Raw genomic sequence first — 23,065 nt, 5'->3', positions numbered from 1 at the left:
TGTTTCAATAAATTCTTGGACTCCAGCTCAAAGGTAACTGTTGGTAACAGTTAAGACCAATGTTGATGTTTGTTAGTAGAATTAAACAGTTTTCCATACTACCTCATGATTACATGCAGTAGGTGCAATGAGGTGCTTGGAAAACTTTTAGTCAGGTATCTGTTAGGGCTTATGGTGTTTCGCTGTTCTTAAAATTGCCAGTATTCATCTTCTCAAGCTTGGTCTGCATTGCAGGGTAATGGGCTAATGCTTATATTAGATCAGGATTGTGGTCAGGGCTTTTAATAACTGGAAAATAAACACCAACTTTCACCAAAAAGTAAACTTATCCCCCAGAGGACTATAAAAGAGCCAGTGGTTGTTCTGTTAAATGCCCCTGTCCTCATTTTGCTTGGAATAGACTGCTACCTTTGCAAAGGTGCTTTCTTTCAAGAAGCCACTCTCTACTAGCAATTTTACATTAACCCTAATGAGCAGCAGGTGAAAAGCTCCATACATCATTGGCTGTCTCAAGCCATGCAATTCTCACCCCAACTCTGCACGTGTTAACATGTTGATAATGACATCTTCTCTGGGTTCATGTCCTTCATTATCAAGATTAACCTTCATTTTATTCTTCATTCTATTATTATATCTTCAATGTTAAGCCTTCTTCAGGGATCTCTTATCATTTTCTTAACCCTCAATTTAGTAAATGCTGCTTATTCATGCCCTCATATTCTATTCATTTCTTTTAAGGGTCTCTATTCTTACCTAGAATTGCCAAGGAAACCACCACCTTTGGCTTAAACAACATCCCCAGAGCTTGAAAGAACAGTGTTATTAGATGGAAGAGTGAAAATTGTATTTTAATTCCCTTCCTCTATTACATTAAATTATGTATGATCTCTCTTTTGCTTAGTGCATCCTTTAAATTAGAAAGTTTAAATAGAAAAGAACTCTGTTTTTCATGACTAATTTCCTGATAATTAAGCGTATACTGACTTCTTTTCAAAAATGATTAAAGGTTTGAAGTAGAGTCCCTGGATCCCCCGATCTTGTAACAAAGCTCAGGAATACATCCCACCCTGTATCAATTATTATCTTAGTTATTATTTTATCATAAAATGCCAGTTCAGTGCTGCTTCTCTTCTCCTTTTCTAGGCAGAACAATGATAGTACCTGACAAGAGAATAATAAGTAATTATCTGGGAGTTCCTTCTCCTTTTGCTCTATAAAGGAACATTTCCCCTTCTTGACCCCGAGCTAGAAAGAGCTATTTGTCCTTTGAATAAAAAAAGTTAAGGGAGAATCATCAGTTAATGCCATTTCAAATCCAGAGAATAGATCAAATATACTAAATAGGATACATCTAATTTAAATTTGTAGGTGAGTAGAAATAGAGTGTATAGACTATTACAATGTTATCAAGTTTCTTTCAGACATATCTCATCTTATTATCATAATTGTTTAAAACATGATAGCACAGAGAGACTTCAGCCAGGTGTCAGGCCTTCATTTCACTGAACTCTGTCTTTGCTTTTAAGGAATACGGTTTGTCACAAAGATTATAATGTAATAAACGGTGCAAGATGACTAACAGACACAAAGACTCAGGGGAAAGCACAGGGGATTAAAGAGACCAAGATAAGTATAGCAACCTGATGGCAAGTTGTCCACAGAATATATATTTGTAATATTTTATAAAGGGGAAATCTTTCTTTTCATGGCTGAAGTGTAAATCATAACCTTTTAAACTAGAACACAGATGATGTGTCATAATGCAAAGCAAAAGCATAGACTAGTGTATATAGAAATTTTATATTCTAAACAACCCCTCCTTCTAATCCAGGCCCTGGCTTCTTCCTTGGGTTTATTGCTTCATCTGCTGTACTTCCAAACTACTAATGATTCTCATGCTCTTTCTAGAGCGCACTTTGGCAAAGCTTAGGGAACATGGCTTGAAAACAGTATGAGATGACTTTTACATTACTTTGTATACACATAACGTAGAAAGACATGCTTTAACATCTCCTTGAACCCAGTTTTCTCTGGGTTTTTTTGTTGTGGATTTTTTTCCCCTGCTTAAGGCAAGAGCAAGAGAATAAGAACTTCCAAAGAATGAAGATTTTTCACTCATTTTTCTACTCCCTTGGTTGTATTAAACTAAAATTAATTTGGTCTTTAGCAAACATCAATGCTTCAAATATTTTTTTGGAAGGAAAAATGCATTTATATCTTCATAGCAACATTAAATGATTCAAAAAAGTGACAAACATCATCCCATCAGGCAGTATAATTGATACCTACCACTTTTGCAATATCCTCAGCTAGACATTTTTCTTCTGTATTTTTTTTCTCGAGTCCTCCACGGGAGTGAATAAGGTCATCTACGCCTACATCCACAGAGGGAACATGATGAAATTATAGACATTCTCTTTCAAGTTTAATAAGGAGTAACATGTGTGTTTCAGAGATGGAACCTGGATATTTTTACCTATAAATATAATATTCTTAAGCTTAAGACAAGACTGTTTATTCACATCCTGATCTAAGCTACAGCCCACTTGGATGAATCATAGAATTACTTACTAGCATTGAGAAATGGCAGGATGACAAGTAATTGTAGCAGTTTCATTTTCTTTTGTTGATAATGCAGTAGCTGAGGACTAGGTGAAACTACTGTAGCCATCCAAGAGGAAAAAAATATAATTAAGTATGAGATTAGTCAGTAAAATATAACTGCCTGATTCTTTCTCTATTTATTTTCTTTCAATTTCTGGTGAGGTACCTTGATCCTATAATAATGTTTCCTGTTCCATTGGCTTTGTAGTGCTACACTGTTGCACAAGTGGGAGGGGGAAAAGCTGAAATTCATACTGCCAAACAAAGGGGAATACTTTAATAACCATACATTTTTAATACTAGCCTTGGCAGGATTACAAAACTGTTCCTGCATTGCTATTGTGAACTGCTTAAATTTAAAATTTCTTTAATCACAAAAAAAATCAAAACCTTTGCTTTAAAATTTACTTTAAAATAACATTCTAATAGCATAATATGTACTAAAATCCTGATAGGACATTAGTTCCAAATTGATTTAGCAGGTCTTCACTAACCTCTAGCTGCATGTGGACTTTGTGATCTAACAAGGTTTGCACAAAAGATTTAGAAATTGATACTCTGGTTCAAAACATACAGAGAAGGGAGAGGAGAAACATCTTCCTCCCCTCTCCAGCCTCTTTATAAATATGTATGGATGTGGATGGTACCTCAGGGAGTTTGTAGTTTAAAGCCCAGAGTTTTGCTTTCTGCCAATCAGATTGTCCGTGAGATTTTCCTTGGTTTATTTGCTATCAGAAATACTCTAGAAGCTGTCTGGGTTAGTTTGTAAAAAAATTCTGCAAGAACTCAGCTTTGAAGTTTGTAGCTGTTACTTTTCTACTGTCCCTCCAGGGTACTAGTAACAAGGGTCAGAACCTTCACAGGTGCACTCATCCCTCGCAGAGACACTGAGAGAAAGTGCTCTGATTCTTTATATTAGATACTCTGTACTCTAGAAGCTGGAAGAGTGAGACACAGTGGGATCTGACAGAAGACAGATCAAAACACATGAGAAAGGAATATACTGTCAATATGTATTAGGGATGAAGAAACCAGATGATTTTTTTTCCCCCCTAATTTTATCTCCATCAAATGATTTTTTTTTTTTTTTTTTTTTTTTTTTTTTTTTTACTGAGAAGCAATGACATGCATATTTACAGGTACAACTCCATTGACTTCACTAGAATCAAGCTTAAGCCTTAATCCTGAGTAAATGGAATTAAGTACCTGGGTCATGTTCACCAGGCTAGAAAGGCCACTAACCAAATTCTGTGGTTTGGTTTTAGCTCAATAACTACCTGACATTCTAAATTCCTCAAACATGGTAAGGGAAATCTGTCAGGAATTAAACCCTGATCTGGTAAAATTGTGTTAAGTACTTTACTAATTATAAGAGCTCAGCTTCTTGTAAAGTCCTTAAATTCACAGGTGTCCTATTAAAATTAAATGGTGAGTGCTTTTCATCTCTGGGATTGTTTGCTCTGGTTGAATCAGCAGGTGGATTGGGAAAGGTTGCTGTGGGTACTAAGCATTTAGCTGGCAGCGGGTGTATGTGTTGATGTAAACAGACTACAAATTCTTTAAGGTAAGGAAACTCTCCAGTTTTGTAGGAGTTTTACTAAATTCTATGATATTAATATGGTTAAGCAATTACATGTATTTTGCTCTCTTGTACATTGATGTATAAGAAATGTGGGTTTTTTTCTCACAGATCTCTTTTGTATGTCACTCGGAGATACTAGCAGTGGCTCTCATAGTGCAGAAACCGGCATTATTGTTTCACAGTAGCGTGCTTAAAAGGTCTTTCACTTATGTGTATATTGAGGGATCTTAGTGTTTTGTGTCTGCCCCTCAGCTTTCCCAGCATTCAGATTAACCTATTAAATAGTCTTCTAACTGTAAGAAAGTATGTGATATATCATTATCTCAACTTGGTCTTCCTTATATCAGATATTCTCAAAAGCAATATCCCATCCTTTCAGATCACAATTCTCCCTTTATACCTCCATTTCCTTTTTCACTACGATCTTTAGGATCTTTTTTTGTACCTCCTGATTGAATTCTTTTCTATTTTTTTATCAGATTCCAATATTCTCCCAAGAAGGGAATTCTTTTTTTTCTGTTTTTCATTTATTATTTGATGGATTTTATTTCTATTTTTCATGCTACCTTAATTTTAAAGATAACGATTAATTCAAGTAACAGAAGCTTTCCTAGGTCAATACGATTCCATGGTTCATAATAAGGTGGTATTTCTGTGTTAATCTATAGTTTACAGTAATTTCAGAGAACAGAGTCTGTTTTGTCTTAGTGTTGCTTTCTAGAATTTGATGTGCATATTTTCAAAATTTTCCAAGTAGAGGATATTTATATAAAACTCCTAGGAATAAGTAGTTTACCATGATTTTCATGGTGGGTGGGTGTTTTGGTTTTTAAATAAAATAAGGGGAAAGTTAACAAGAACTTTTTGTCCTTGAACAACAGATATTACATTCACTACACAAAATGTGTAGCTGGGATATTTTTCTTTACTGAAGGCAGACAGAAAACTAGCTATCTAAGCCAGTGGGTGGAGGTCAGAACAATATCTGCTTTATCCATGGGCGTGCAGCCTTTTACAGCTTGCTGTTGTTCTGTGAATCAATTGAGCATGTAATAAGAAGAGCTCCAATAGACAAGATGCATGGAACATATTGATTAGACCCTAAGTAAATCAGACCATGGAGCATGTGCAGAGGAGACTGTACCTCATGCAATTTAATGCCTGTGGCATAGGTATTAGCCAGCAGCTTTCCTACAATGTTTAGGTATAAAAATATCCCAGATTTCAAAGTCTTTATTTAACAAATAATGTAATCTGTCTCAGATTTCTGTAAATCTGCCAGTGTAGAAGATCTGTATTTCCCTAAATAGTTGAACACACAATTCTTGCAGTTCTATTAGATGCTTCCATTTTATGGCAAGTCAGGTATGGGGAAATGTTCATTTTCTTGAACATTAAATGATGTGAATTGAGGTAGCCCTTGCATTTACTATGCAGAAAGTAATTAATAAACGCTCTTTTTTGCACCGAAGCTGAATATGTGTTCAGTATATAATTTATTTTTGAGCCCGTACTTGGTTTTTATCTAGGAATTGGGAGGAGTGATATATTGCAAATTATGGAAAACATTCTGGGGCAGCTGGCATTAAACTGATTATGAGCTTAGAGATTCGGATCAGAACAAACTATGTCTCATATTTTTACATTACTATTTGATCATCACAAATATTTTTTATGAAAATGGATTATTAAAAAAAAAAAAAAACAACAAACACACAACCAAAAAAAAAACCCCAAACAAACAAAAAAACTCCAAACAAATTCAGTAGTCCATGCCAGTTTTTCTGGACACATTGTCAATGTTTTTTCTCCTAAGGCTACTTTCTTTTTACTTTTTGAGTCAACTTAAGATACTATTTCCTTGTATAGAGAAATAATGTTTGTGTGTGTGTTTACATGAAATGACTAGTTAGATATTGTTTCTCATCTGGTATTAACACTAATTACATATGTCAAATTGTGTTATAAACCAGGTAGGTTAACAATAACAAAATCAGTATTGGAGCTAGCTGAAAAAATACTTTATTAATAAAGTGAAGTATTGTCTTTATTCATGTTTCTGCACAACTTTTCTTCCTTTTAAATCTCACTGTGGTTAGAAAAATACTGCTTATAGATATTATAGCTGAAGTTCTTTCAACATTGTCAAAATTGTGACAGTCCAAATAAAAAAAACCAAAAAACCCACCCAAAAACTTACTCAGAGCTGTAAGCCAACTTTTTGAAAAGATGACTGGATGCCTAAACACATAGACACATTTGCTATTTTAGGAGTTCAGCTCCAGCTGGCAGTATCTCCACAGTCTCCGATATCTTAGTCTGAATTTTATTGGCTAATTCTCTAAGTGTTCCTTTGAGAAACTCACCTGGTATGGGTTTTAGTGTGTCTTTAGTGTGTCCCCACTCCTCTTTACTCTGTATTAGCCTTCCTCCTAAGTCCCAAGCAAAAAGTTAAACACAACTTGGGTTATTATTATTGCATTGTATATTCTGTTGAAACTGATGGGGGGTGGGGTGGGGGGGTGGAGCATTGCGTTGGGTGGGAGGAAGGCATATTATTTCCTAGGGATATATTAAGAAAAGAAGGTGTAGGTTTTGAAACTTGTGTCTAATTATATGGACAACTAACTTAAATAATTTTGGAAGTTAAATAGTTTCTTATCTTCTTTTGCAGTTTCAGAAAACTAATTTTAGCAAGGATCCTATTAATTTTAATTACAGAAATATAAGGACAAACACAAGCTGAATTGCATGTTATTAAAATAACTTATATGAGAAAGAATGGTGCAGAAACATTGGCAAACAGAAAACTAAAATTTCTGAAGTGGTTTTTTTTTTAAATAAGTTTTGACAGATTACTTAAGAAAAAAACCCTTGTCAATTGAAGCAGATAAGAAACCAGTATGAAATAACAAACACCTCAGAGTTGGCTAGTTCTGGTATAACTGTCGATCTTGAAAGAGATTTCTTAGTGTTACTTTTAAGAATATTAAAATATCAGAAACTTCAAATGAATACTGGTTATTTATCAAGAACATTGCTTTTGGCATAAACCCTCCAAAACATCTTCAAAAAGTATGTTTCGGGGCTGCTATTTTAAAATACCTTTTTTTGTTTGTTGTCTTTTTTTCTTACTGCCTTGCACCCTACGTAAGAACTTGTCTGGCTTAAGGGACACAGATGTTGTGGGTACAACCTTAAAGCATTATGTGTGCTTTGCGAGGCAGCACAGATAAGTCTTTGCTTGCTACTGTCAGCGGAGCCAAAAGGACAGAGGTCACTTTGAGAGTTTTTTTACTTGGTGAGGGGAAGATACCAACTTCCACATCACGCACTGGATGCTGTTCTCTTTCTGCTGCCAAAATGGCAAAGCATGTTAGCTTTGACTGTAAAGATTAATTTATGGGAAATTAATTATGAAACAGTTGTTCTGGGCAAGCAGTGTCTAATTCAAAGCCCATTTAATTAATAGCAGTTTTTTTTCATCTTTAAACCTGATGACTACAGGTGGGAATGAGAGAAGGTAAATGCACCATTGATCCCTGCTTGTGTGTTCCTCTAGAGAGGCAAATGAATGCAACTGATGGAGACCGTGGACAGACAGCACACCCAATTTGAACAATAGGAGTTTGCACATGGGCAGTCTAGAATTTTTAGCAATGCAGATTTTTCAGGATTGTCTCTGCACCATCATGACAGTAAAGGTACCTCACCACAGTCTTCTAGGTGCCAATTCTAGAATGATTATTTTTTTTATCTTGTAAAATTCTTTGTGACTGTAATAGGTTCTTGTTACTTAGAATCAAAAGATCATACTGTCAAATGCATGTAGCTCTCACTAAAGACAAATGCTGTATAACTAAAGAATAAATTTTCCCTAATGGCCACAATAAGTGCTATGTGTTTTGCTGTTAAGGTATCTAGAAACTGAAAATTGCATAATACTCTTCCTTCCCTGGTTTGCTCTCCTGTATCAAAAGTGCTTTTGCAAAAAGGAAAGCAAGATTAACTGTATTTATGTACCAAATTTGGGATATTGAAACATGCTTTCTTTAATTATTTCATTTTAGAAGATGTCATTTAATTATGGAATTACTTCCCGCCACCCCCCCACCCCCAGTAGCAGTGCTTGATTTGGGTGAAGGGCTTTGAATGAAATTTGAAAGAAAAACCAGATATTTTATTGGAACTTGGAATGAAAAATTCACCAGTTTCTAACGTATATGGTAGGCTTTCATTTTGGGTGACTGTTGAGTCTACCTAATTCCATGAAAAAGGGTCTATCCATCCAAAAAGCTAGGAGACAAAGTGTGGGAGGAACTAGTTCCTGTCCCTGGTCAGGTATAGGTGAAATGAATGCTCAAACTGGGGTCTCTCACAAACTAAATGTATTCAAAGGCTATCACCCTCACATGTTTCGGGTCTTCGTGTGCATGAGAGCATTTATCTCTGCACTCACAGTGTTTGTTATTATACTCTTTTTGATGTATAGTTTCTACATAATCTCAAGTTTGATAACATTAATGGAGAACAGTCATTGCTGGTGGAGGTGATTTAATTGTTCCATGGACGTCATTCCAAGCTGGAATGAAATGGGATTTTGGCATTTTGAAAAGACCGTAGTTCTGTGTTCCTGGATGTTGCATAACTGACACTGTTATCTGAGTACTATACTGTAATCTTTTCCCATCTTCTTCCCTTTCTTCTCTGTTCCTCAGTTTAAATAAAGCCAAAATACTCGATGTTTCCTTTATATGTACAATCTTTTTTGATTGGTGGTAGGTATTTATTTAAGCAAATTGAAGTTGGAACACCACGTAGCTGCTAGCCATAAGTTTGTAAGTTTAATACAGCAGTTGCAAACTAAAAATCTGAGGACACTAGAACATAACCAGATATGATGTATACTTCACTTGTAAATGTAAGTAGAAAAACAAAAATTTAAGCTATAGCATATAATCAGGTTGTCAGGCCATTCCCTTCTAGTTCACATTTTTAGGATATGATGCAAATGAGCTTTAAAAATTGATTTGAATTTGTCAGCACTGTTAATGAAAATGTTAATGCCTTGTTAGCTGTCAACTAATGATAGTGAAGGTTTTCATTCCTTACTTAATGGTGGTACCGAATGTAAGAAATCATGATTTATAGCCTGCAAATCAAATAACAGAGTAAGCTTTTCTGATCAGAGAACTCCCTGAGCTTACCTCATAACTGTGCTGTACTGCACAAGGTGTGATATTGATGAATAGTTTTATGACTCATTTGGTAAGATCTATGAAGGTAGTTACTTCATAAGGTGGCATTTTATCACAGTTGCTTTCGACCTGCTGCAGTTGACTCATTGATTGGAGTTAGAGGGGGTGTTAGTCAGGGAAGCAAAAGCTAGAGACGTAGTGAATGCTCGTGGAAATGCTGATATTTGTATCTTTTTTTAAATTTTTCCTAAAGAATCTTATTTCTGACAATATGCAGATGATTGCTTTATGTATGAGTAATTATTCTGTCATTACATGAGGTTTTTTAATTCTGTTTGGAATAGCAAAGCCTGAGTTTAATATTAGCAGATGCTGGGTTTTCCTTTTCTTTTTTTTTTCTCTCTCCCCCCCACCCCCCCACCCCCTCTCCGGCCTACTTTGGCAGTGCCTTCTGGATTTTTGATTGAAGAAATTGAACTTTGAATCTATACACATTTGTGCATTGTTTAGTTAGTTTGAAGAACTCTGCTCAGTTAAGATTCAGAGCTGAGTGGTAGAGAGATCTGCATGAGGACCCCTCTCCTGAAAAAATGATACAGGTTTTAAATGCTGTTTTGTGGATGTAGTTTAGGACTACTGGTAAGAAGAGCAATTTATACTGAATTCTCTGTTTGCTTTCAGAACTGCACCTTATTAAAACAACAACAAAAAACACAAAACAACCAAAACCAACCAAAACCACCCCCCCACCCCCCAACAAAATCCAGATCTAATACTGAAGAATTTTTAATTTTAAAACACTAAAGAATTCTTTTAATCAGTGCTTGGCTTTGTTTTTAATGCTGTTGGTGATTGGTAGTTAATACTGTGTGTGTATGTATAGTGAAGACCCACTTTGCAGCTCTGCATAGATTCTGAGTCTAATTTTGCCTTTGTGTTATAAGATTACATTTTCATTTCAAAATGTTTCTTTTGGTGGGGGTTTTGTTTTGTTTGATCTTTTATTTTCCATATTCTTTTTTTAATGTAGAGATACATTGCCATTCTAGGCTGCCTCTGGGATATTGTAGACATAATAAAGCACCAAAATTTATGAGTTCCTGGGTGTTTGAAAGAGAAGCTATTTCTTTTTCATTCAAAGAATGAATGAAGATTTGCTGGATGTTTCTTATTTACTAATTCCCAACTTAATGTGCCTCTCATTACTTGTGTCAATGGTAGATGTCTGAATTAAAACTGAAGCTTGTTTCTCATTTCTTAAAATTAAGTATTTGGCGTAAGGCAGATCTGATTCCAGGAGTTACCTCTCTATGAACAGGTCCCAGCAGACTGGCATTCACTTCTGAAGTGATGTTTGTCAGGAGAAATAAGTATCTGTATCATAGACTGGTTTGGGTTGGAAGGGACCTTAAAGATCATTTAGTTCCACACCCCTGCCCTGGGCAAGGCCACCTTCCTCCAGACCAGGTTGCTCAAAGCCCCATCCAGCCTGGCCTTGGACACTTCCAGGGATGGGGCATCCACAACTTCTCTGGGCAACCTGTTCCAGTGCCTCACCACTTTCATAGTGATGCATCCAATGTGTATGTCCAGAACTTTTCACTGGATTCTTTATTCAAAAATAAACCATTCATAATTATGGTACTCAGAAATAATAAATGTAAAAAGTGTATTAGTAAGGAGCTGAATTCTATTCTTCTTCACTTGTCCTTCTTCTAAAGTCATGATGTACTGGAGCACTGAAGAAGCAAAGGACATGCCTGTTCATAGTAAATTGATACTGAAAACACTTGATAAAAGAGCTGATTTGTCCTTTTCCCTGCTGGGTTTAGATTTCAGTTAACAAAAAGCTCTGCAGAAGTAGCTGGTCATATATCAAAGATTTTAGATCTAATAGGTCTTTGAACAGATAGTGTAAACATATGGGAATAGAGGTTGGAAGCAGAGATGTTCTTTTATAACAAGAGCTGCCTTTTTAATCCTGGTTAGTGTTGTAAAATAGCTGTTAAGCAAAAACTTGCGGTAGCTGATGACTTAGTGGCATGTTTGCTGCACATTTTACATAGTATTATTATGTTAAATTCTCTCAAAGTACACTCCTAAATAGAAATGGTCTCCTAAATGGACATAGTAAAAGCCCTGAATTTTTGGTTAAACCTTTGTTTTACTAATAGTCCAAACTGGCTATGTAGGAGTTCCTGTGTACAGGGTTTGTTTCTTTTTTCTGTTCCTGTTCCCTGGTGTGTGTGTAACAAAACTTCCACTGAGTTTAGTAGAAGAATGAAGCTCTTGTTTGCAACATCATGTTAATTATAAAGTTTTTTTGTATAAGTATTGGTTTTAGTATGAATTCTTTTAACCTGCATGGTTTTTTTTCTAGGTCCTTTTTGCTACTGTGACTAGAGAAAAATATTTCTATATAAGAAGTCTAATTTTTACCTTATAGAAAGTAAAGTTTGCTTTTATTCTAGATAATTCATTAACTTCTGGGTGTTTGCCTTTCACCTTTGTCAGTGGCGTCATTTCTTACAACAATTATACTTTGAAAAGTATTTATGTAACAATTTTTATATACTTCACACTGTCTCAAAAATTATTTACTGGGAGTACAAAATGACAAAATGGGAGAGTTAAATTAATTGAAAAAAGGAAGTGACTATTATATTACATCACTGGATGTGAAATGAATTCTATACTTGAATTTATTCAAAATGTATGATCAAGGACAAATCCTGAAATAAGTATTTGAGTGTTCTGTAATATCAGCCTCAAAATCTTTTGTAATTGTTTGATAATTAAGAAAACATAAGATTTCTGAGGGTTGAGTTTTACTAATTTTATTTATAGTTAAGGTAGAGGTTTTGACTGTGTAATCACAGATAGGCTTTAACTAGCCTGGTCTCGCACAATACCTGACAACAAATATAGCAAATATCTAAAAGCAAAGTTCTTACAGTTTTTGTTGTTTTGGGGGTTTGTTGTTGGGGTTTTTTTTTTGTTCTGTTTTTTTTGTCTTGATAGATTAGAAGATTTTGTAACCAGCCATGACAATTATGGCATTGTTGAGGTTATCTTGATTGTTTTAGACACAGTGATAATTGCCCTAATTTTCTCTATCTCACTTTGTGTATAACTCCAATTAGGCTAAAGCTGCTTCAGATTGAAAAGGCAGTGGTTTTATGAGGCAATGTTATGGGTGCTTAAAACTTAGAGGAGAGTTTTATTTAACTTGAACTTCTAAAGAGAGGACAATTTAATTCATAAAGAAAACTAAGAGCATCAGGTTAATGTAATAGCAAATTGTATTTCTTAAAGGGAGGAGGACATGAATTTGCTGAGTCCTAGTGTCACCTCAAATACATTTGCCCTACTTTGGTTTATTATGAAATAATTCTTCTTAGTACTGTAGCCAAATCTTTCATTATTCTTTTAAAGAATTTAATTTAACCTGAGCACAGCTTTAATATTTTGATCAAGAACATAAACACTTTATCAAGCTAGATGCCTTAATGTTTTATCTAATTCCAGCAGTAAACTGCTCTTGCTTATCTGATGAGACTTGCTTAAAAGTAGTAGTGCTACAGGTAACCTAAGACTGCTGAGTCATTTGTGAGTGTTTGTCTCATCAGTGGTTTGGATTATACTTAGCGTTTGCTTCAGGAATGCTGTTCAGGTCATCAGCTGCTCCTTCTGGATGAAGTAGCTAGTTGTGGTTGGGTTTTTTTTGGTTTTTTTTTTTTTAATGTAGAAAATACATTTTTAAATCATCCCATATTTAGAGAAGTTCCCTGTTTTCTGTTCATACTATATTGACTGGTAGCCAGAACTGATTCTTACATGACAGCATGGAACAAGCTCTCTACATGCCTTAAGGTGTTGTATGTGAGAGCATGATTAGAATAAGGGTAAAGTCCTTCTGTGAACACTTCTAGGGTTACTGCTGGAAAGCATCTGGGGAGGAGCGAGCTGTGTGCTGGGGAGTGTTGCCTCTGCTGACAGCAATATAGGGAGGGAAAGGGGCAGTAGGAAGAACTATACCAAACCATGGTGCCCCTAGGTGTTACCTATAGAAGATTGACCTGTACTGCCGTTATACTGCAGTGATTCTCCACTATTTTCAAGCTGCCCCATTGTCTCTTATTTTCTGTAATGGTGGCTTTCTGTCTTCTTTGTTTCAGCATCTCTCATCTTTGCCTCCATTTCCCAGGCTCAGTTACTCCGTGTAGTTGTAAGCCTAGGAAAGAGGAAAGAAAGCAAGGCAGATGAAATTTGCTTTAGATACATCATACACCACTCCTTGTTTGAGAGCCACTGTTTGAGCATGAAAATAACCTCAAGAGAGGGCAGCTGAGCCATGTGTAAAAGGAACTTAATTTTGGTGCAATCCAGATAATAATTGGACTACTTAGCAACAGCAAAGCACCAGGTGTTTGACAGTGCTCTTCATGAATCAGTGAAAGCATAAGGGGCAAAGGAAGTAAAAGACTTAAATTAGTTCTGTCGGTTTAGGAGGGAGATGTGTTGGTGGGGAACAAAAAAAAAAAAAAAAAAAAAAAAAAAAAACACCAAACCAAAACCTACTAAGAAATTAAGGCAGGCAGAGTGGGGTTGGAACTAGATGATCTTTAAGGACCCTTCAAACTCAAACCATTCTATGATTCTATAAATACGTTTCTGTTACCTTGCGGAGTACTTCCTTTTAAAGGCCTATATTTGTAAAATGTTCTTATTTTTTATTATATAGAGGAGATAAAGTCAAGGATTCTAACATACTAGACTCACTTGGAACAAGGGCTTTCAGTTAACAACTAACCTAGACAGTATGAAGACTGTTTGAATACACATTTTTTTTCTTAAATTCTAATAAAATATATGTTGCATAGATAAAGAAGCCTAACCATGAACAAGGAATAAAGTTTTTATTTAAAAAAACACACAGTTTTGAAGTACAGTTATAGTTTTTATTTATTTATTTATTATTAAAAAATAAATCTTATTTTAAAAGTTACAGTTTGTCATTGAGAGGCAGCAGATTTTTCTGATTGGCGTGGAGTTTCTTTCCATTTGTGAGTGGTAGTTATTTCCAGATCCAAACGATTAATGGTACGGAATGGTTGTATTTGGGCTCAGCTTCCTTATTTTGGGGTATCTGCAACATCTTACCTAGTTCAGTGAGAACAATGAAACCCCAGTTATTAGATATTGTTCTTTCCTGTTTGAAAACATGACTTTCACCTCTTTAGTAACTTAATAGCATATGGTCAGCCACTCAAAGAAGGACACTGCTAAACAATAAGAAGTCTAGCATCTTACATGACAGTTGTTGAGTATCATACAAAATCAATAACTCTGGTAGGTGAAGCAAAACCACTCAAGTTATGATAGTGGCAAATTGTGAAAAGGTTCTTATTTGTCATTTGCTGCAAAGCAATAGTGCAGTTAGGGCTTCCCAGCATCATTTGAAATCACAGGATGAACAAACCCAGAGTTTAGTGGAATAGCAGAACATGCTGGAGACTGTCTCTTTCCTTGGTAGAACTTGAGTGCAATTAGATAGATGCATGCACCGTCAAATGGGCTTCTGTCATTTTGTGCTGGCTGAGCATTTGTCCATCTATGTGAGGCCATTGCATTGTCAAGTTTTGTAGTAAGGGAACAAAGTCCAAGCCTCTTCCAGGAGAGTGTACAAAATAAACTTTTGCAAAGACACAATTGGGTGTTTTCCCAGGTTTAAAAACACAGAAGAATCCATAATTCGATCTTTTTTGCCTCTCCTTTGTTTGATTGACTGTTATGTTACGTATTTAAAAAATACATGCGTGAACAGCTTTTTTTTTTTTTTGAAAATAGGCTTTTATGAAATCAATGATGCTCTCAGCTGATATATTTTAAATTCAGTGTGTTCTGAGCTGCCTGTGGTGGGTACCATCAGATTTAAAATGTATGGCAAGTAAATAAGAACACGAAACTGATGAACCAGAAAATAAAAGGGGTCGCATGCTGTATTTTGTTAGTCAGCACAGCAGTAAAATACCAAAGGATGTTGAGATGTTGTCTCCTGATATAAAGCTAAAAATGCATCACTCATAGCAATATCACAAGGCAGAGGGAATGTCCTATGCACTGTATTTATATTTCACCACTGACTTGACAGAATACTATTATTTCAGTTTTGGTTGGGGAACAATATTAAGATCTCTTCCTTTCTTCAGAGAAACAGGCACTTAACACAATCTGTTCTCAGTTGCACTAGTTGCTCAAACATACGCTGTACCTAAAGTAATGTGTCTCACTAGGTTTCACATGACGAATGTATAGCTCTGAATGCAAAGGTTTAATTGGGTGATATAGCACAAATCACTCAAATCTTCTGTGAAGAAAGGCTTTCAGATGATTTTCTTTTCCTGGATTTATGATTTTTATTTTCAAATCCCGACTTTAACTATGGTTGGTATTGGGGTGTAGGTTGGCAGTATAGAATTTTCACTTGGCCTACTCTGAGCTTTAATTGACAATTTAGATAGCCAATTGCTTTCCATTGCAAAGAAATAAAATAAACACTTGCATAAATTGTTCATTTTTCACCCCTGAAATTCCACCTGCACAAGCAGATTATTTTCTCTAAGCACCATAGAAAGGCATTTTTTATTTTGCTGTTTAGGAGGAAATTTAAGCCTGCAAGATTGTACTTCTAACTACTTAAAACAGCGAAGTCACAGTGCCAATAAATTAACTGTGGTGCTGAATTCACAGAATTCTGCCACTCTGTCCTTGTAGCCTGAGCTCAAGGACAGCAAAAGGAAAGCAGACAGCATCAGATGTCAGGGCAGCAACTTTAGAGCGTGTCCATGGTTAAAAGGTGCACTATTAGTATATAGCCAATGTGATAGATAGATGGCTAAATACAATCTACCTGGTGTTATACCTGGACATAATTACTTGAAGCAGGAAAAGTTTTCTGTCATAAAGTACAGTTTCTAGGCAAAAAAAAGATCTAGTTGAATGTTTATAAGTGGGTGTTAGGAATGCTTCTGGCCTTATACTCTGGCAAGTTATTGCTGTGTGCAAACATCTTTACTAGAGGCAATGTTTGCTTCAAAATAAAGCCTCCCACTCTGTCTTGTGAGCAGTCCAAGACTGTCTTACGCAGTAAGAGTGGTGCTCTGAGGAATCTATGTATAGCCACAAACTCTATGTGAATCTTTTGAATTGTTGGTATTGAAAAGGGTGTTGATACAAAACCCATACTTATTTTCTCATCGAATCATCTGAGTGGTGCTGTTCTGATTCAGTAAATTAATTAATAATCAGAGGAAACCATATCCTTTCAGTGTCCAGTAAGTACTAGATTTCTGAGAGGCATTGAGATTGTATCCTTAAAAGGGAAGTATATTTTTAAAAGCTTTGAACAGCTTTCCTTCATTAAACAGAAGAACAAGAGTAAAGATGATTAGAAATTAAATTTAAGAATTAGGATTCTTCCTGAATCTGAAAACCTATTGAAAGCAATGACAATGTGGAAGTACAGGGGTGTGTGAATATTTGGGAAGTCCTTATTCTTTAAAAGAAAGAGAGAGAGAAATTCTGCACTAGAAATTCCTTTAGTGGGAATAAAGAATGTTTCAGACTTGTTCAGAAATGGTACTGTAGGTTTGGGAAATGTTTTGAAAACAATATCACAATCTAGCCCAAAGCTGTGGTAAGCTCTGCTTGCCATTCATTCTAATAGCAATTTTTCCACAGTTCCCAGTCCATGTTAAATGAGGCCAAGCACTTTTTTTTTTTTTATTGAGGCTAAAACAAGTGTGAAGGAAAGCTGCCCTCTTAGCCACTGCTTCATTTATTTCTTCTCTGCTTAGCCTTGCTCTCTGCTGACTCTTAGTGTCCTGCACCCCATTTTTTTTTTTTGCTGTTATGTTTGTCTTTCCACTCTCTTCTACATTTCCTGCTACTTCTGTTTACATTCTTCCTTCCCATTTCTCTTCCCCCCCCCCCCTTACCCTTTTACCCTTGTAGGCTATCCAGGAAATCAGTGAGATTTTTATATTGCACATTCTTGCAAGCTGTCCTGAAATTGGGCCAAATTTGGAATTTGGTCCTTCTTTACCTTCTCCCTTCTTTCATGTTTCCAGTCATCTGCTTTGGATTTACATTACTTGTTTAAAAGAGCTTTCTAGGTCTTGCTTAAATGCCTTCTACTACCACATTCCTCCCTGAGAGCATTCTTCAATGAAGAAAGTTAGTACTGGAAGAATAGCAACAGCTGGGACTAGTGTTTGTTTTCTTAAAATAATATTTAACAGGAATTTAAATCACCAGGTGGATAAGTGCAGAAATGATGGCAATTTGCCCAGTTGCAGGAATAGCTTTAGATTTGTCCCTAAGTTTGTTCTGGCATAATTCCTAATTCATTTACCAGCTGGTCAGCCATACCCTTGATTGCTGTTTCTGCAGGTGCCAACTCCATCCCTGCTGCTGGTATCTCTATCTATTTACCTATTTAAAGGTTCAGTTGCTTTAAGCCTTTTTCTCTTAGGATGTGTTACTCATTTTGCAAGAGTGGTTACTTGTGATTATAGAAAGCAACAGAGCCTGATACAAAGCCCATGGAGTCCATAGGAAGGATTGTGTTATTTTCAAACAGCGGCTGGATCAGCCCCACAGAGAGATCAGTTGAATGTTTTGCTCTAAATATAGATCTGTTGTGATTCCTCTGATCTTCCTGCTTAGGCTAATGTGAATCTCTCAGGAAGGCTTATAGGGTTTGTTTTGTTTGATTTGCTACTGCTGCCCTCTTTAAAATAAGAGGCAAAAATACACCCAAATTATTTCTATCAACTTTATTCAAACTTTAACAATTTTATACAGTGAAACTCCAGAGTATCTCAATCTGCTCATAGTTGAAATGAAAACCCCTGCAATTTGTAAACTGTCAAACTTAATAAAAGATCTTAGTGCTAATAGGATTTTATTGACTTCTACCATCAGCAGAGGAAGAGGTTGATAAAGTGCCACAAAGGAAATGAAGATACAATACTCATTTTACTTGCACCTCCAGAGCTGTGTAAATTTGATTGCTGAATTTATGACAATCCAGCTCATTGGCCATTGCTCTTCTGGGGGAGTGGGGACAAGAGAGGGTTTCTGGAAATGAGTGTGACTTTAAAGAGCTGTAAAATCAGACTTTGTGGAGATTTTCTGAAAATGGATTAAGGTATTGGAGTCCAGTTACTGTGAGAGAACACAAGAATGCCCTGTATTATTTTGTATGTTTTTGCTGATATCCTGCCAGTTTTCCTTTTCTCTGCTACCATAGACAGCTTCATTTGCACAGCTATTTTTGAGGGGTGTTGATATAATTAGAGCAGTAGAATGAAAAAGTGCAAGACTAAGAATATTAAGAAAGTGAAGCAAAGTGACAATGTGAACCTCATGACACTTGCAAATCAAGGTGTTGGGTTTTGTGTTGTGGTGGGGATTTTTGCTGGTGGTTTTTTGTGTGGGTGTTTTTTTGTTTTTGGGTTTGTTTTTTTTTTTTTTTTTGCGTGTTCTCTAAAAGCACAACCAAATATTCATAGGCTTTACAATGTGTGGCTCTTGGAAGCGGGGTTCAGTTGCAAGTTAAATACAACATCAAGGGTCTTGGAGATTAGAAATAAAAATGGGGTGACTGGTACTTAGCGTAACTCAAATTCTGTTTTCAGAGAGAAAGGTTTCCCTTGCCTTGTTAAAGGTATTATGTCTTTAAAGTGACTGTTACAAGTCTTTTCAACTCTTCTATAAATGTGGCATTAGGGAAAATGTATAGTTTAATAGTTCTGAGAAGGGAAACGTACCACCTCTACAATGGGTACCAGTTACAGAGGTGGTGGTCTTATGCTGAGATCACTTCATCTTCAGAATAATGGTAAAAAGCAATTGGGGAAAAAACACCCAACAACCCACCCAGTTTCAGTTGCTACAGTGTTTCCCTTTTTCTTCCCTGTCTTGCATGTTTCCATTCCTTATTTGCAACCCTTGAGACCTAATTGGTATTGGTTTCAAACTACTTTCTTCATATCCGTTATGATTTTCTCAGGGAGGAAGTATAATCTTGCTGAACTTGATACAGCTGAAATAGCTTGCTTTTTTAATAGCAGTGTTCACTACATTTCATCATTCTTTTTGGTTATTTTCTAAAGTATTTAAATATAACAGATATTAAATGAAAAAAACATAAATATCTCAGCTTAAAAGAAATCCTTGCTAAACATTTTCTGTTCCTAAGCCTTTGTCTAGCAGTTTTAAAATCTTGGTGAGAATGAATTTTTCTGTGGATTTTTTTTTTTTAATTTAAATTGTATAGTATACTAAGCTAATGTGCTCATCCACATATAGCTATCATTCCTAGTACTGAAGGAAGGGAGCAGAGCAGACGCTTTACAAATCTGACTTGCTCAAGTTCTTACAATAATAATTTCCTATATTTATGAAATTTCCACAAGTGATCTCCAGTCCTAGCAAAGGAAAACACATGTTACATAATTCATTAAGCCCCAAAGGTTTTTTACATACATTACCATCTGAAATAACAGATTTAATTTATTTATTTATTTATTTTTAACACTCAGGGCAAATGATTTTCAGTATAATTAAGGAAATGAATTGTGGCAGCAAAACTGCAAGACTTGAATAACTAAACCACAATGATCGCTTCTCTTTTAAATCTTGCTTCAGTACAAATTGCAAATGGTCTACACAGTAACGCCAGCATTTCTTGACTGATCTTTTCTCAGTCTGTGTCACATATACATTTTGTGACAGTTACAGAATTCTACCACTTGAACTAAAAGTATTGTGTAAATATTGGTGCAAAAAACCTCCTCATGCTCTTCTAGAGCAGGTGGAAGCTTCTAAGAGGTATTGCGGCATGAAGAACTCTTAGATCTGCTTATACAAAAATATTCCTTTGGACCCCTAAGAGGATGGACTGGGCTGAGCACGTAAACAAAAAATATATTTTCATATCAATGGACCAAATACAGGAGGACTCCGAGGGATGAATTAAAAAATTATTTAGATCGTTCTAAATATATAGGTCTCCACAAGGAACTCAGTATGTTACTGTCATTGTAACATTCAAAGTATATAAAACTCCTATGGTATTAGAAGCTGTGTGTCTTGGTTTTTATATGATTTTTAAGAACTTTGTGCAAATCTTTTAAACTAGTTTTGGATCATACACATAGATTCACAGTTCAAGTATTCACATAGAATTGAACTATGTTTTTGGCAGTGGTAACTTAGAACACAGCTTAACAAAGATGAATTAGCAAAACAATTAACGTCTGCTGAATATGTGCTTTTTGCTTAAAGGAAAAATTCATCCAGCAACTATCTTACATTGCTGGAAAAAAATGGCAAATCATTACTTTTTGAACATTGAGACATTATCTAGTGGTGTTTTAATTCAGAGGAACATCTAGTAATCAATAAATGAAACACTTTCATCTTCATTGATCCTTTCTTGACAAACATCAGTTTCATCTCTCCCCCTAATGTTTACTGCTTGATAAAAATAGAATGGAATTATTTATGTAATGTGAAAGACTGGTAGGCTGCATTTATTAATATCCAAGATCACGTTATTGCTTATCTCTTTACAAATTGAGGCTACTATCATACGCTCTCCTGTACTTGCTGCAGTCTGACAAAGACAAAGCAGTCCTTTTGTCAGCTTTTGTGTAAGATGCGGAAGTGTGAATGTTTGTGACATAATGGATGATAGGCTGCATTTAAGAATTTCTCTTGAACAACAATAGTATCAATAACTTGCCTACACCTAATCAATAATTTGCTTGCTTTGTATGAATGTGAATTCAAATGGAACCTGTGAGAGACATCTTGCTGAGCTTACTGTAGTTTTAGTGACCTGGCTAATAAGGTGTTTATATTTTGATTACATTGGATTTTAAATGTCTTTGAACATTATGATCTAGAAGAGAGATTAATGGATTACTTTTGTGAATCCCTTTCCCATTCACGTGAAATGTTTTAAATAGTTGTGATATTTTAAAATAACAAGATTCTTAACAATGAATACATTTTGTGATTTGTAAATCTTATTTTGAAGCCAACCGGTCCTTCAGCTCCCTTCTGTCTTAATATGGTGCAGTGTATCTGTTGGATATATTCAGGACAGTATTTATCTAGTTACAAGAATGACTCATACCGCTGAACTTGCCTTGGAGACTTGTTTTGAGAAATATGATGATATCTGCAGGTGATACATTGTCAGATCAAATGAAAGCATGGTAATGTTTCTGCTGGCATTTAGACAATATGAACAATGACTGTTTAATGGTTATTGTTGTTGAGAGTGCATGGCACAGTAGCACTGCTGTCAGGTGAACAGCAATGTTGTTCTTTGTTTGGCTGACTGCGAAGGTTAAGATTCTTCGTATACGTTTTTTACAGGTCCCAAGCAAAACAAACTTAAGTGATAAAATCCAGATTATCTGAGGGGTTTTTATGCCCTCTTTTCTCCCAAGTGCAGTCCATAAGCACTTCAGATTTTATAACTGCATTTATCATTAAAAAAAAATAAATCTTTGCAAGCTATGGTGGTGTTTATCAGCCTTCAGTGAAGGCAGACTGAGGGAAGAAGCTAATGGGCTTGACATAATTTGTTGTCAACATCTAGGAGGGGTTAAGCACTTGCACGCAAGTCATCCAAACTGCAACATAGTCTCATTCTGCTTGGTATGGATAGAGCAGGTTTGTAATACTTGATAAACTACGAATTATAAACCTTGTTTGGGCAAAGGAAGGTTGTTCTGTATTGAGTTTTTGTAGTGGCATCATTTTGAGTGAGAAATAAGAATGTCTGCAGACCTAAAAACATGAGGGCACTAAGCTTTCTAAATGAAGCAGTCATCCAGGCAGAGAGGTAAAATTGCAGCATACATGGGTTAAAGTACTTGGTCTTGCACTTAACCTTTATCTGTGCATGTAGTCAGTTCTGAAAGCAGTCAAATTATTTATTAAGATGTTGCAAGTAGAATTTTCAGTTACAGACCCCTCTTGATAGAATGTGGCTGCTCCTTTGCATCTAATCATCGAAGTCAGGTGCCTGAACAAAGAAGCAAAACACAGTAAAGAGATGCTGCAAATTGACTTGTTTGAACTTGTTTATTCTAGTGGAGAAGAGCTTAATCAGAAAACCAGTTTATTTAAAAATGAAAACAAATTTTGAACAGCTCATAAGGAAAATATTAATTTTAATTTCAAAACATGCAATATTTTGCTTTACCGTGCTTTATGCCTGCCCGTCCTCCCCAAATTGGGACATAAGTTTTTCCAAAACCTCTAAAGGGCTGCTAGGATTTGAAGGTACTTTCCTGGAAAAGATTCTTTCCTTATGAGGACATGGAGGTGCTTGCTTACGATGTGAACATAAAATAATAACTTGTCTGTGTCCTCAGGCATTGCTAACTGGCACGCTGTGGGTAATGCAAGATTAATCATGTGGTCAGATAGATGTTCTAACTATGCAGAAAATTTGCAGAGGTAATTCAGGTGTACAGGTTAGAAAAATCTTTCTTGATTGGCAGATGTGGAAGAAGTGGTTTTATTCCTTGCATGTGACTCCTCTTTTTAACTGCCTGATTTTTAACATAAGGTTTGCTTCTATTGTTATTAA

Source organism: Falco rusticolus, chromosome 10, assembly GCF_015220075.1.
Source record: "Falco rusticolus isolate bFalRus1 chromosome 10, bFalRus1.pri, whole genome shotgun sequence".
NCBI lineage: Eukaryota > Metazoa > Chordata > Aves > Falconiformes > Falconidae > Falco > Falco rusticolus.
Note: the sequence above shows the minus strand (reverse complement) of the source record.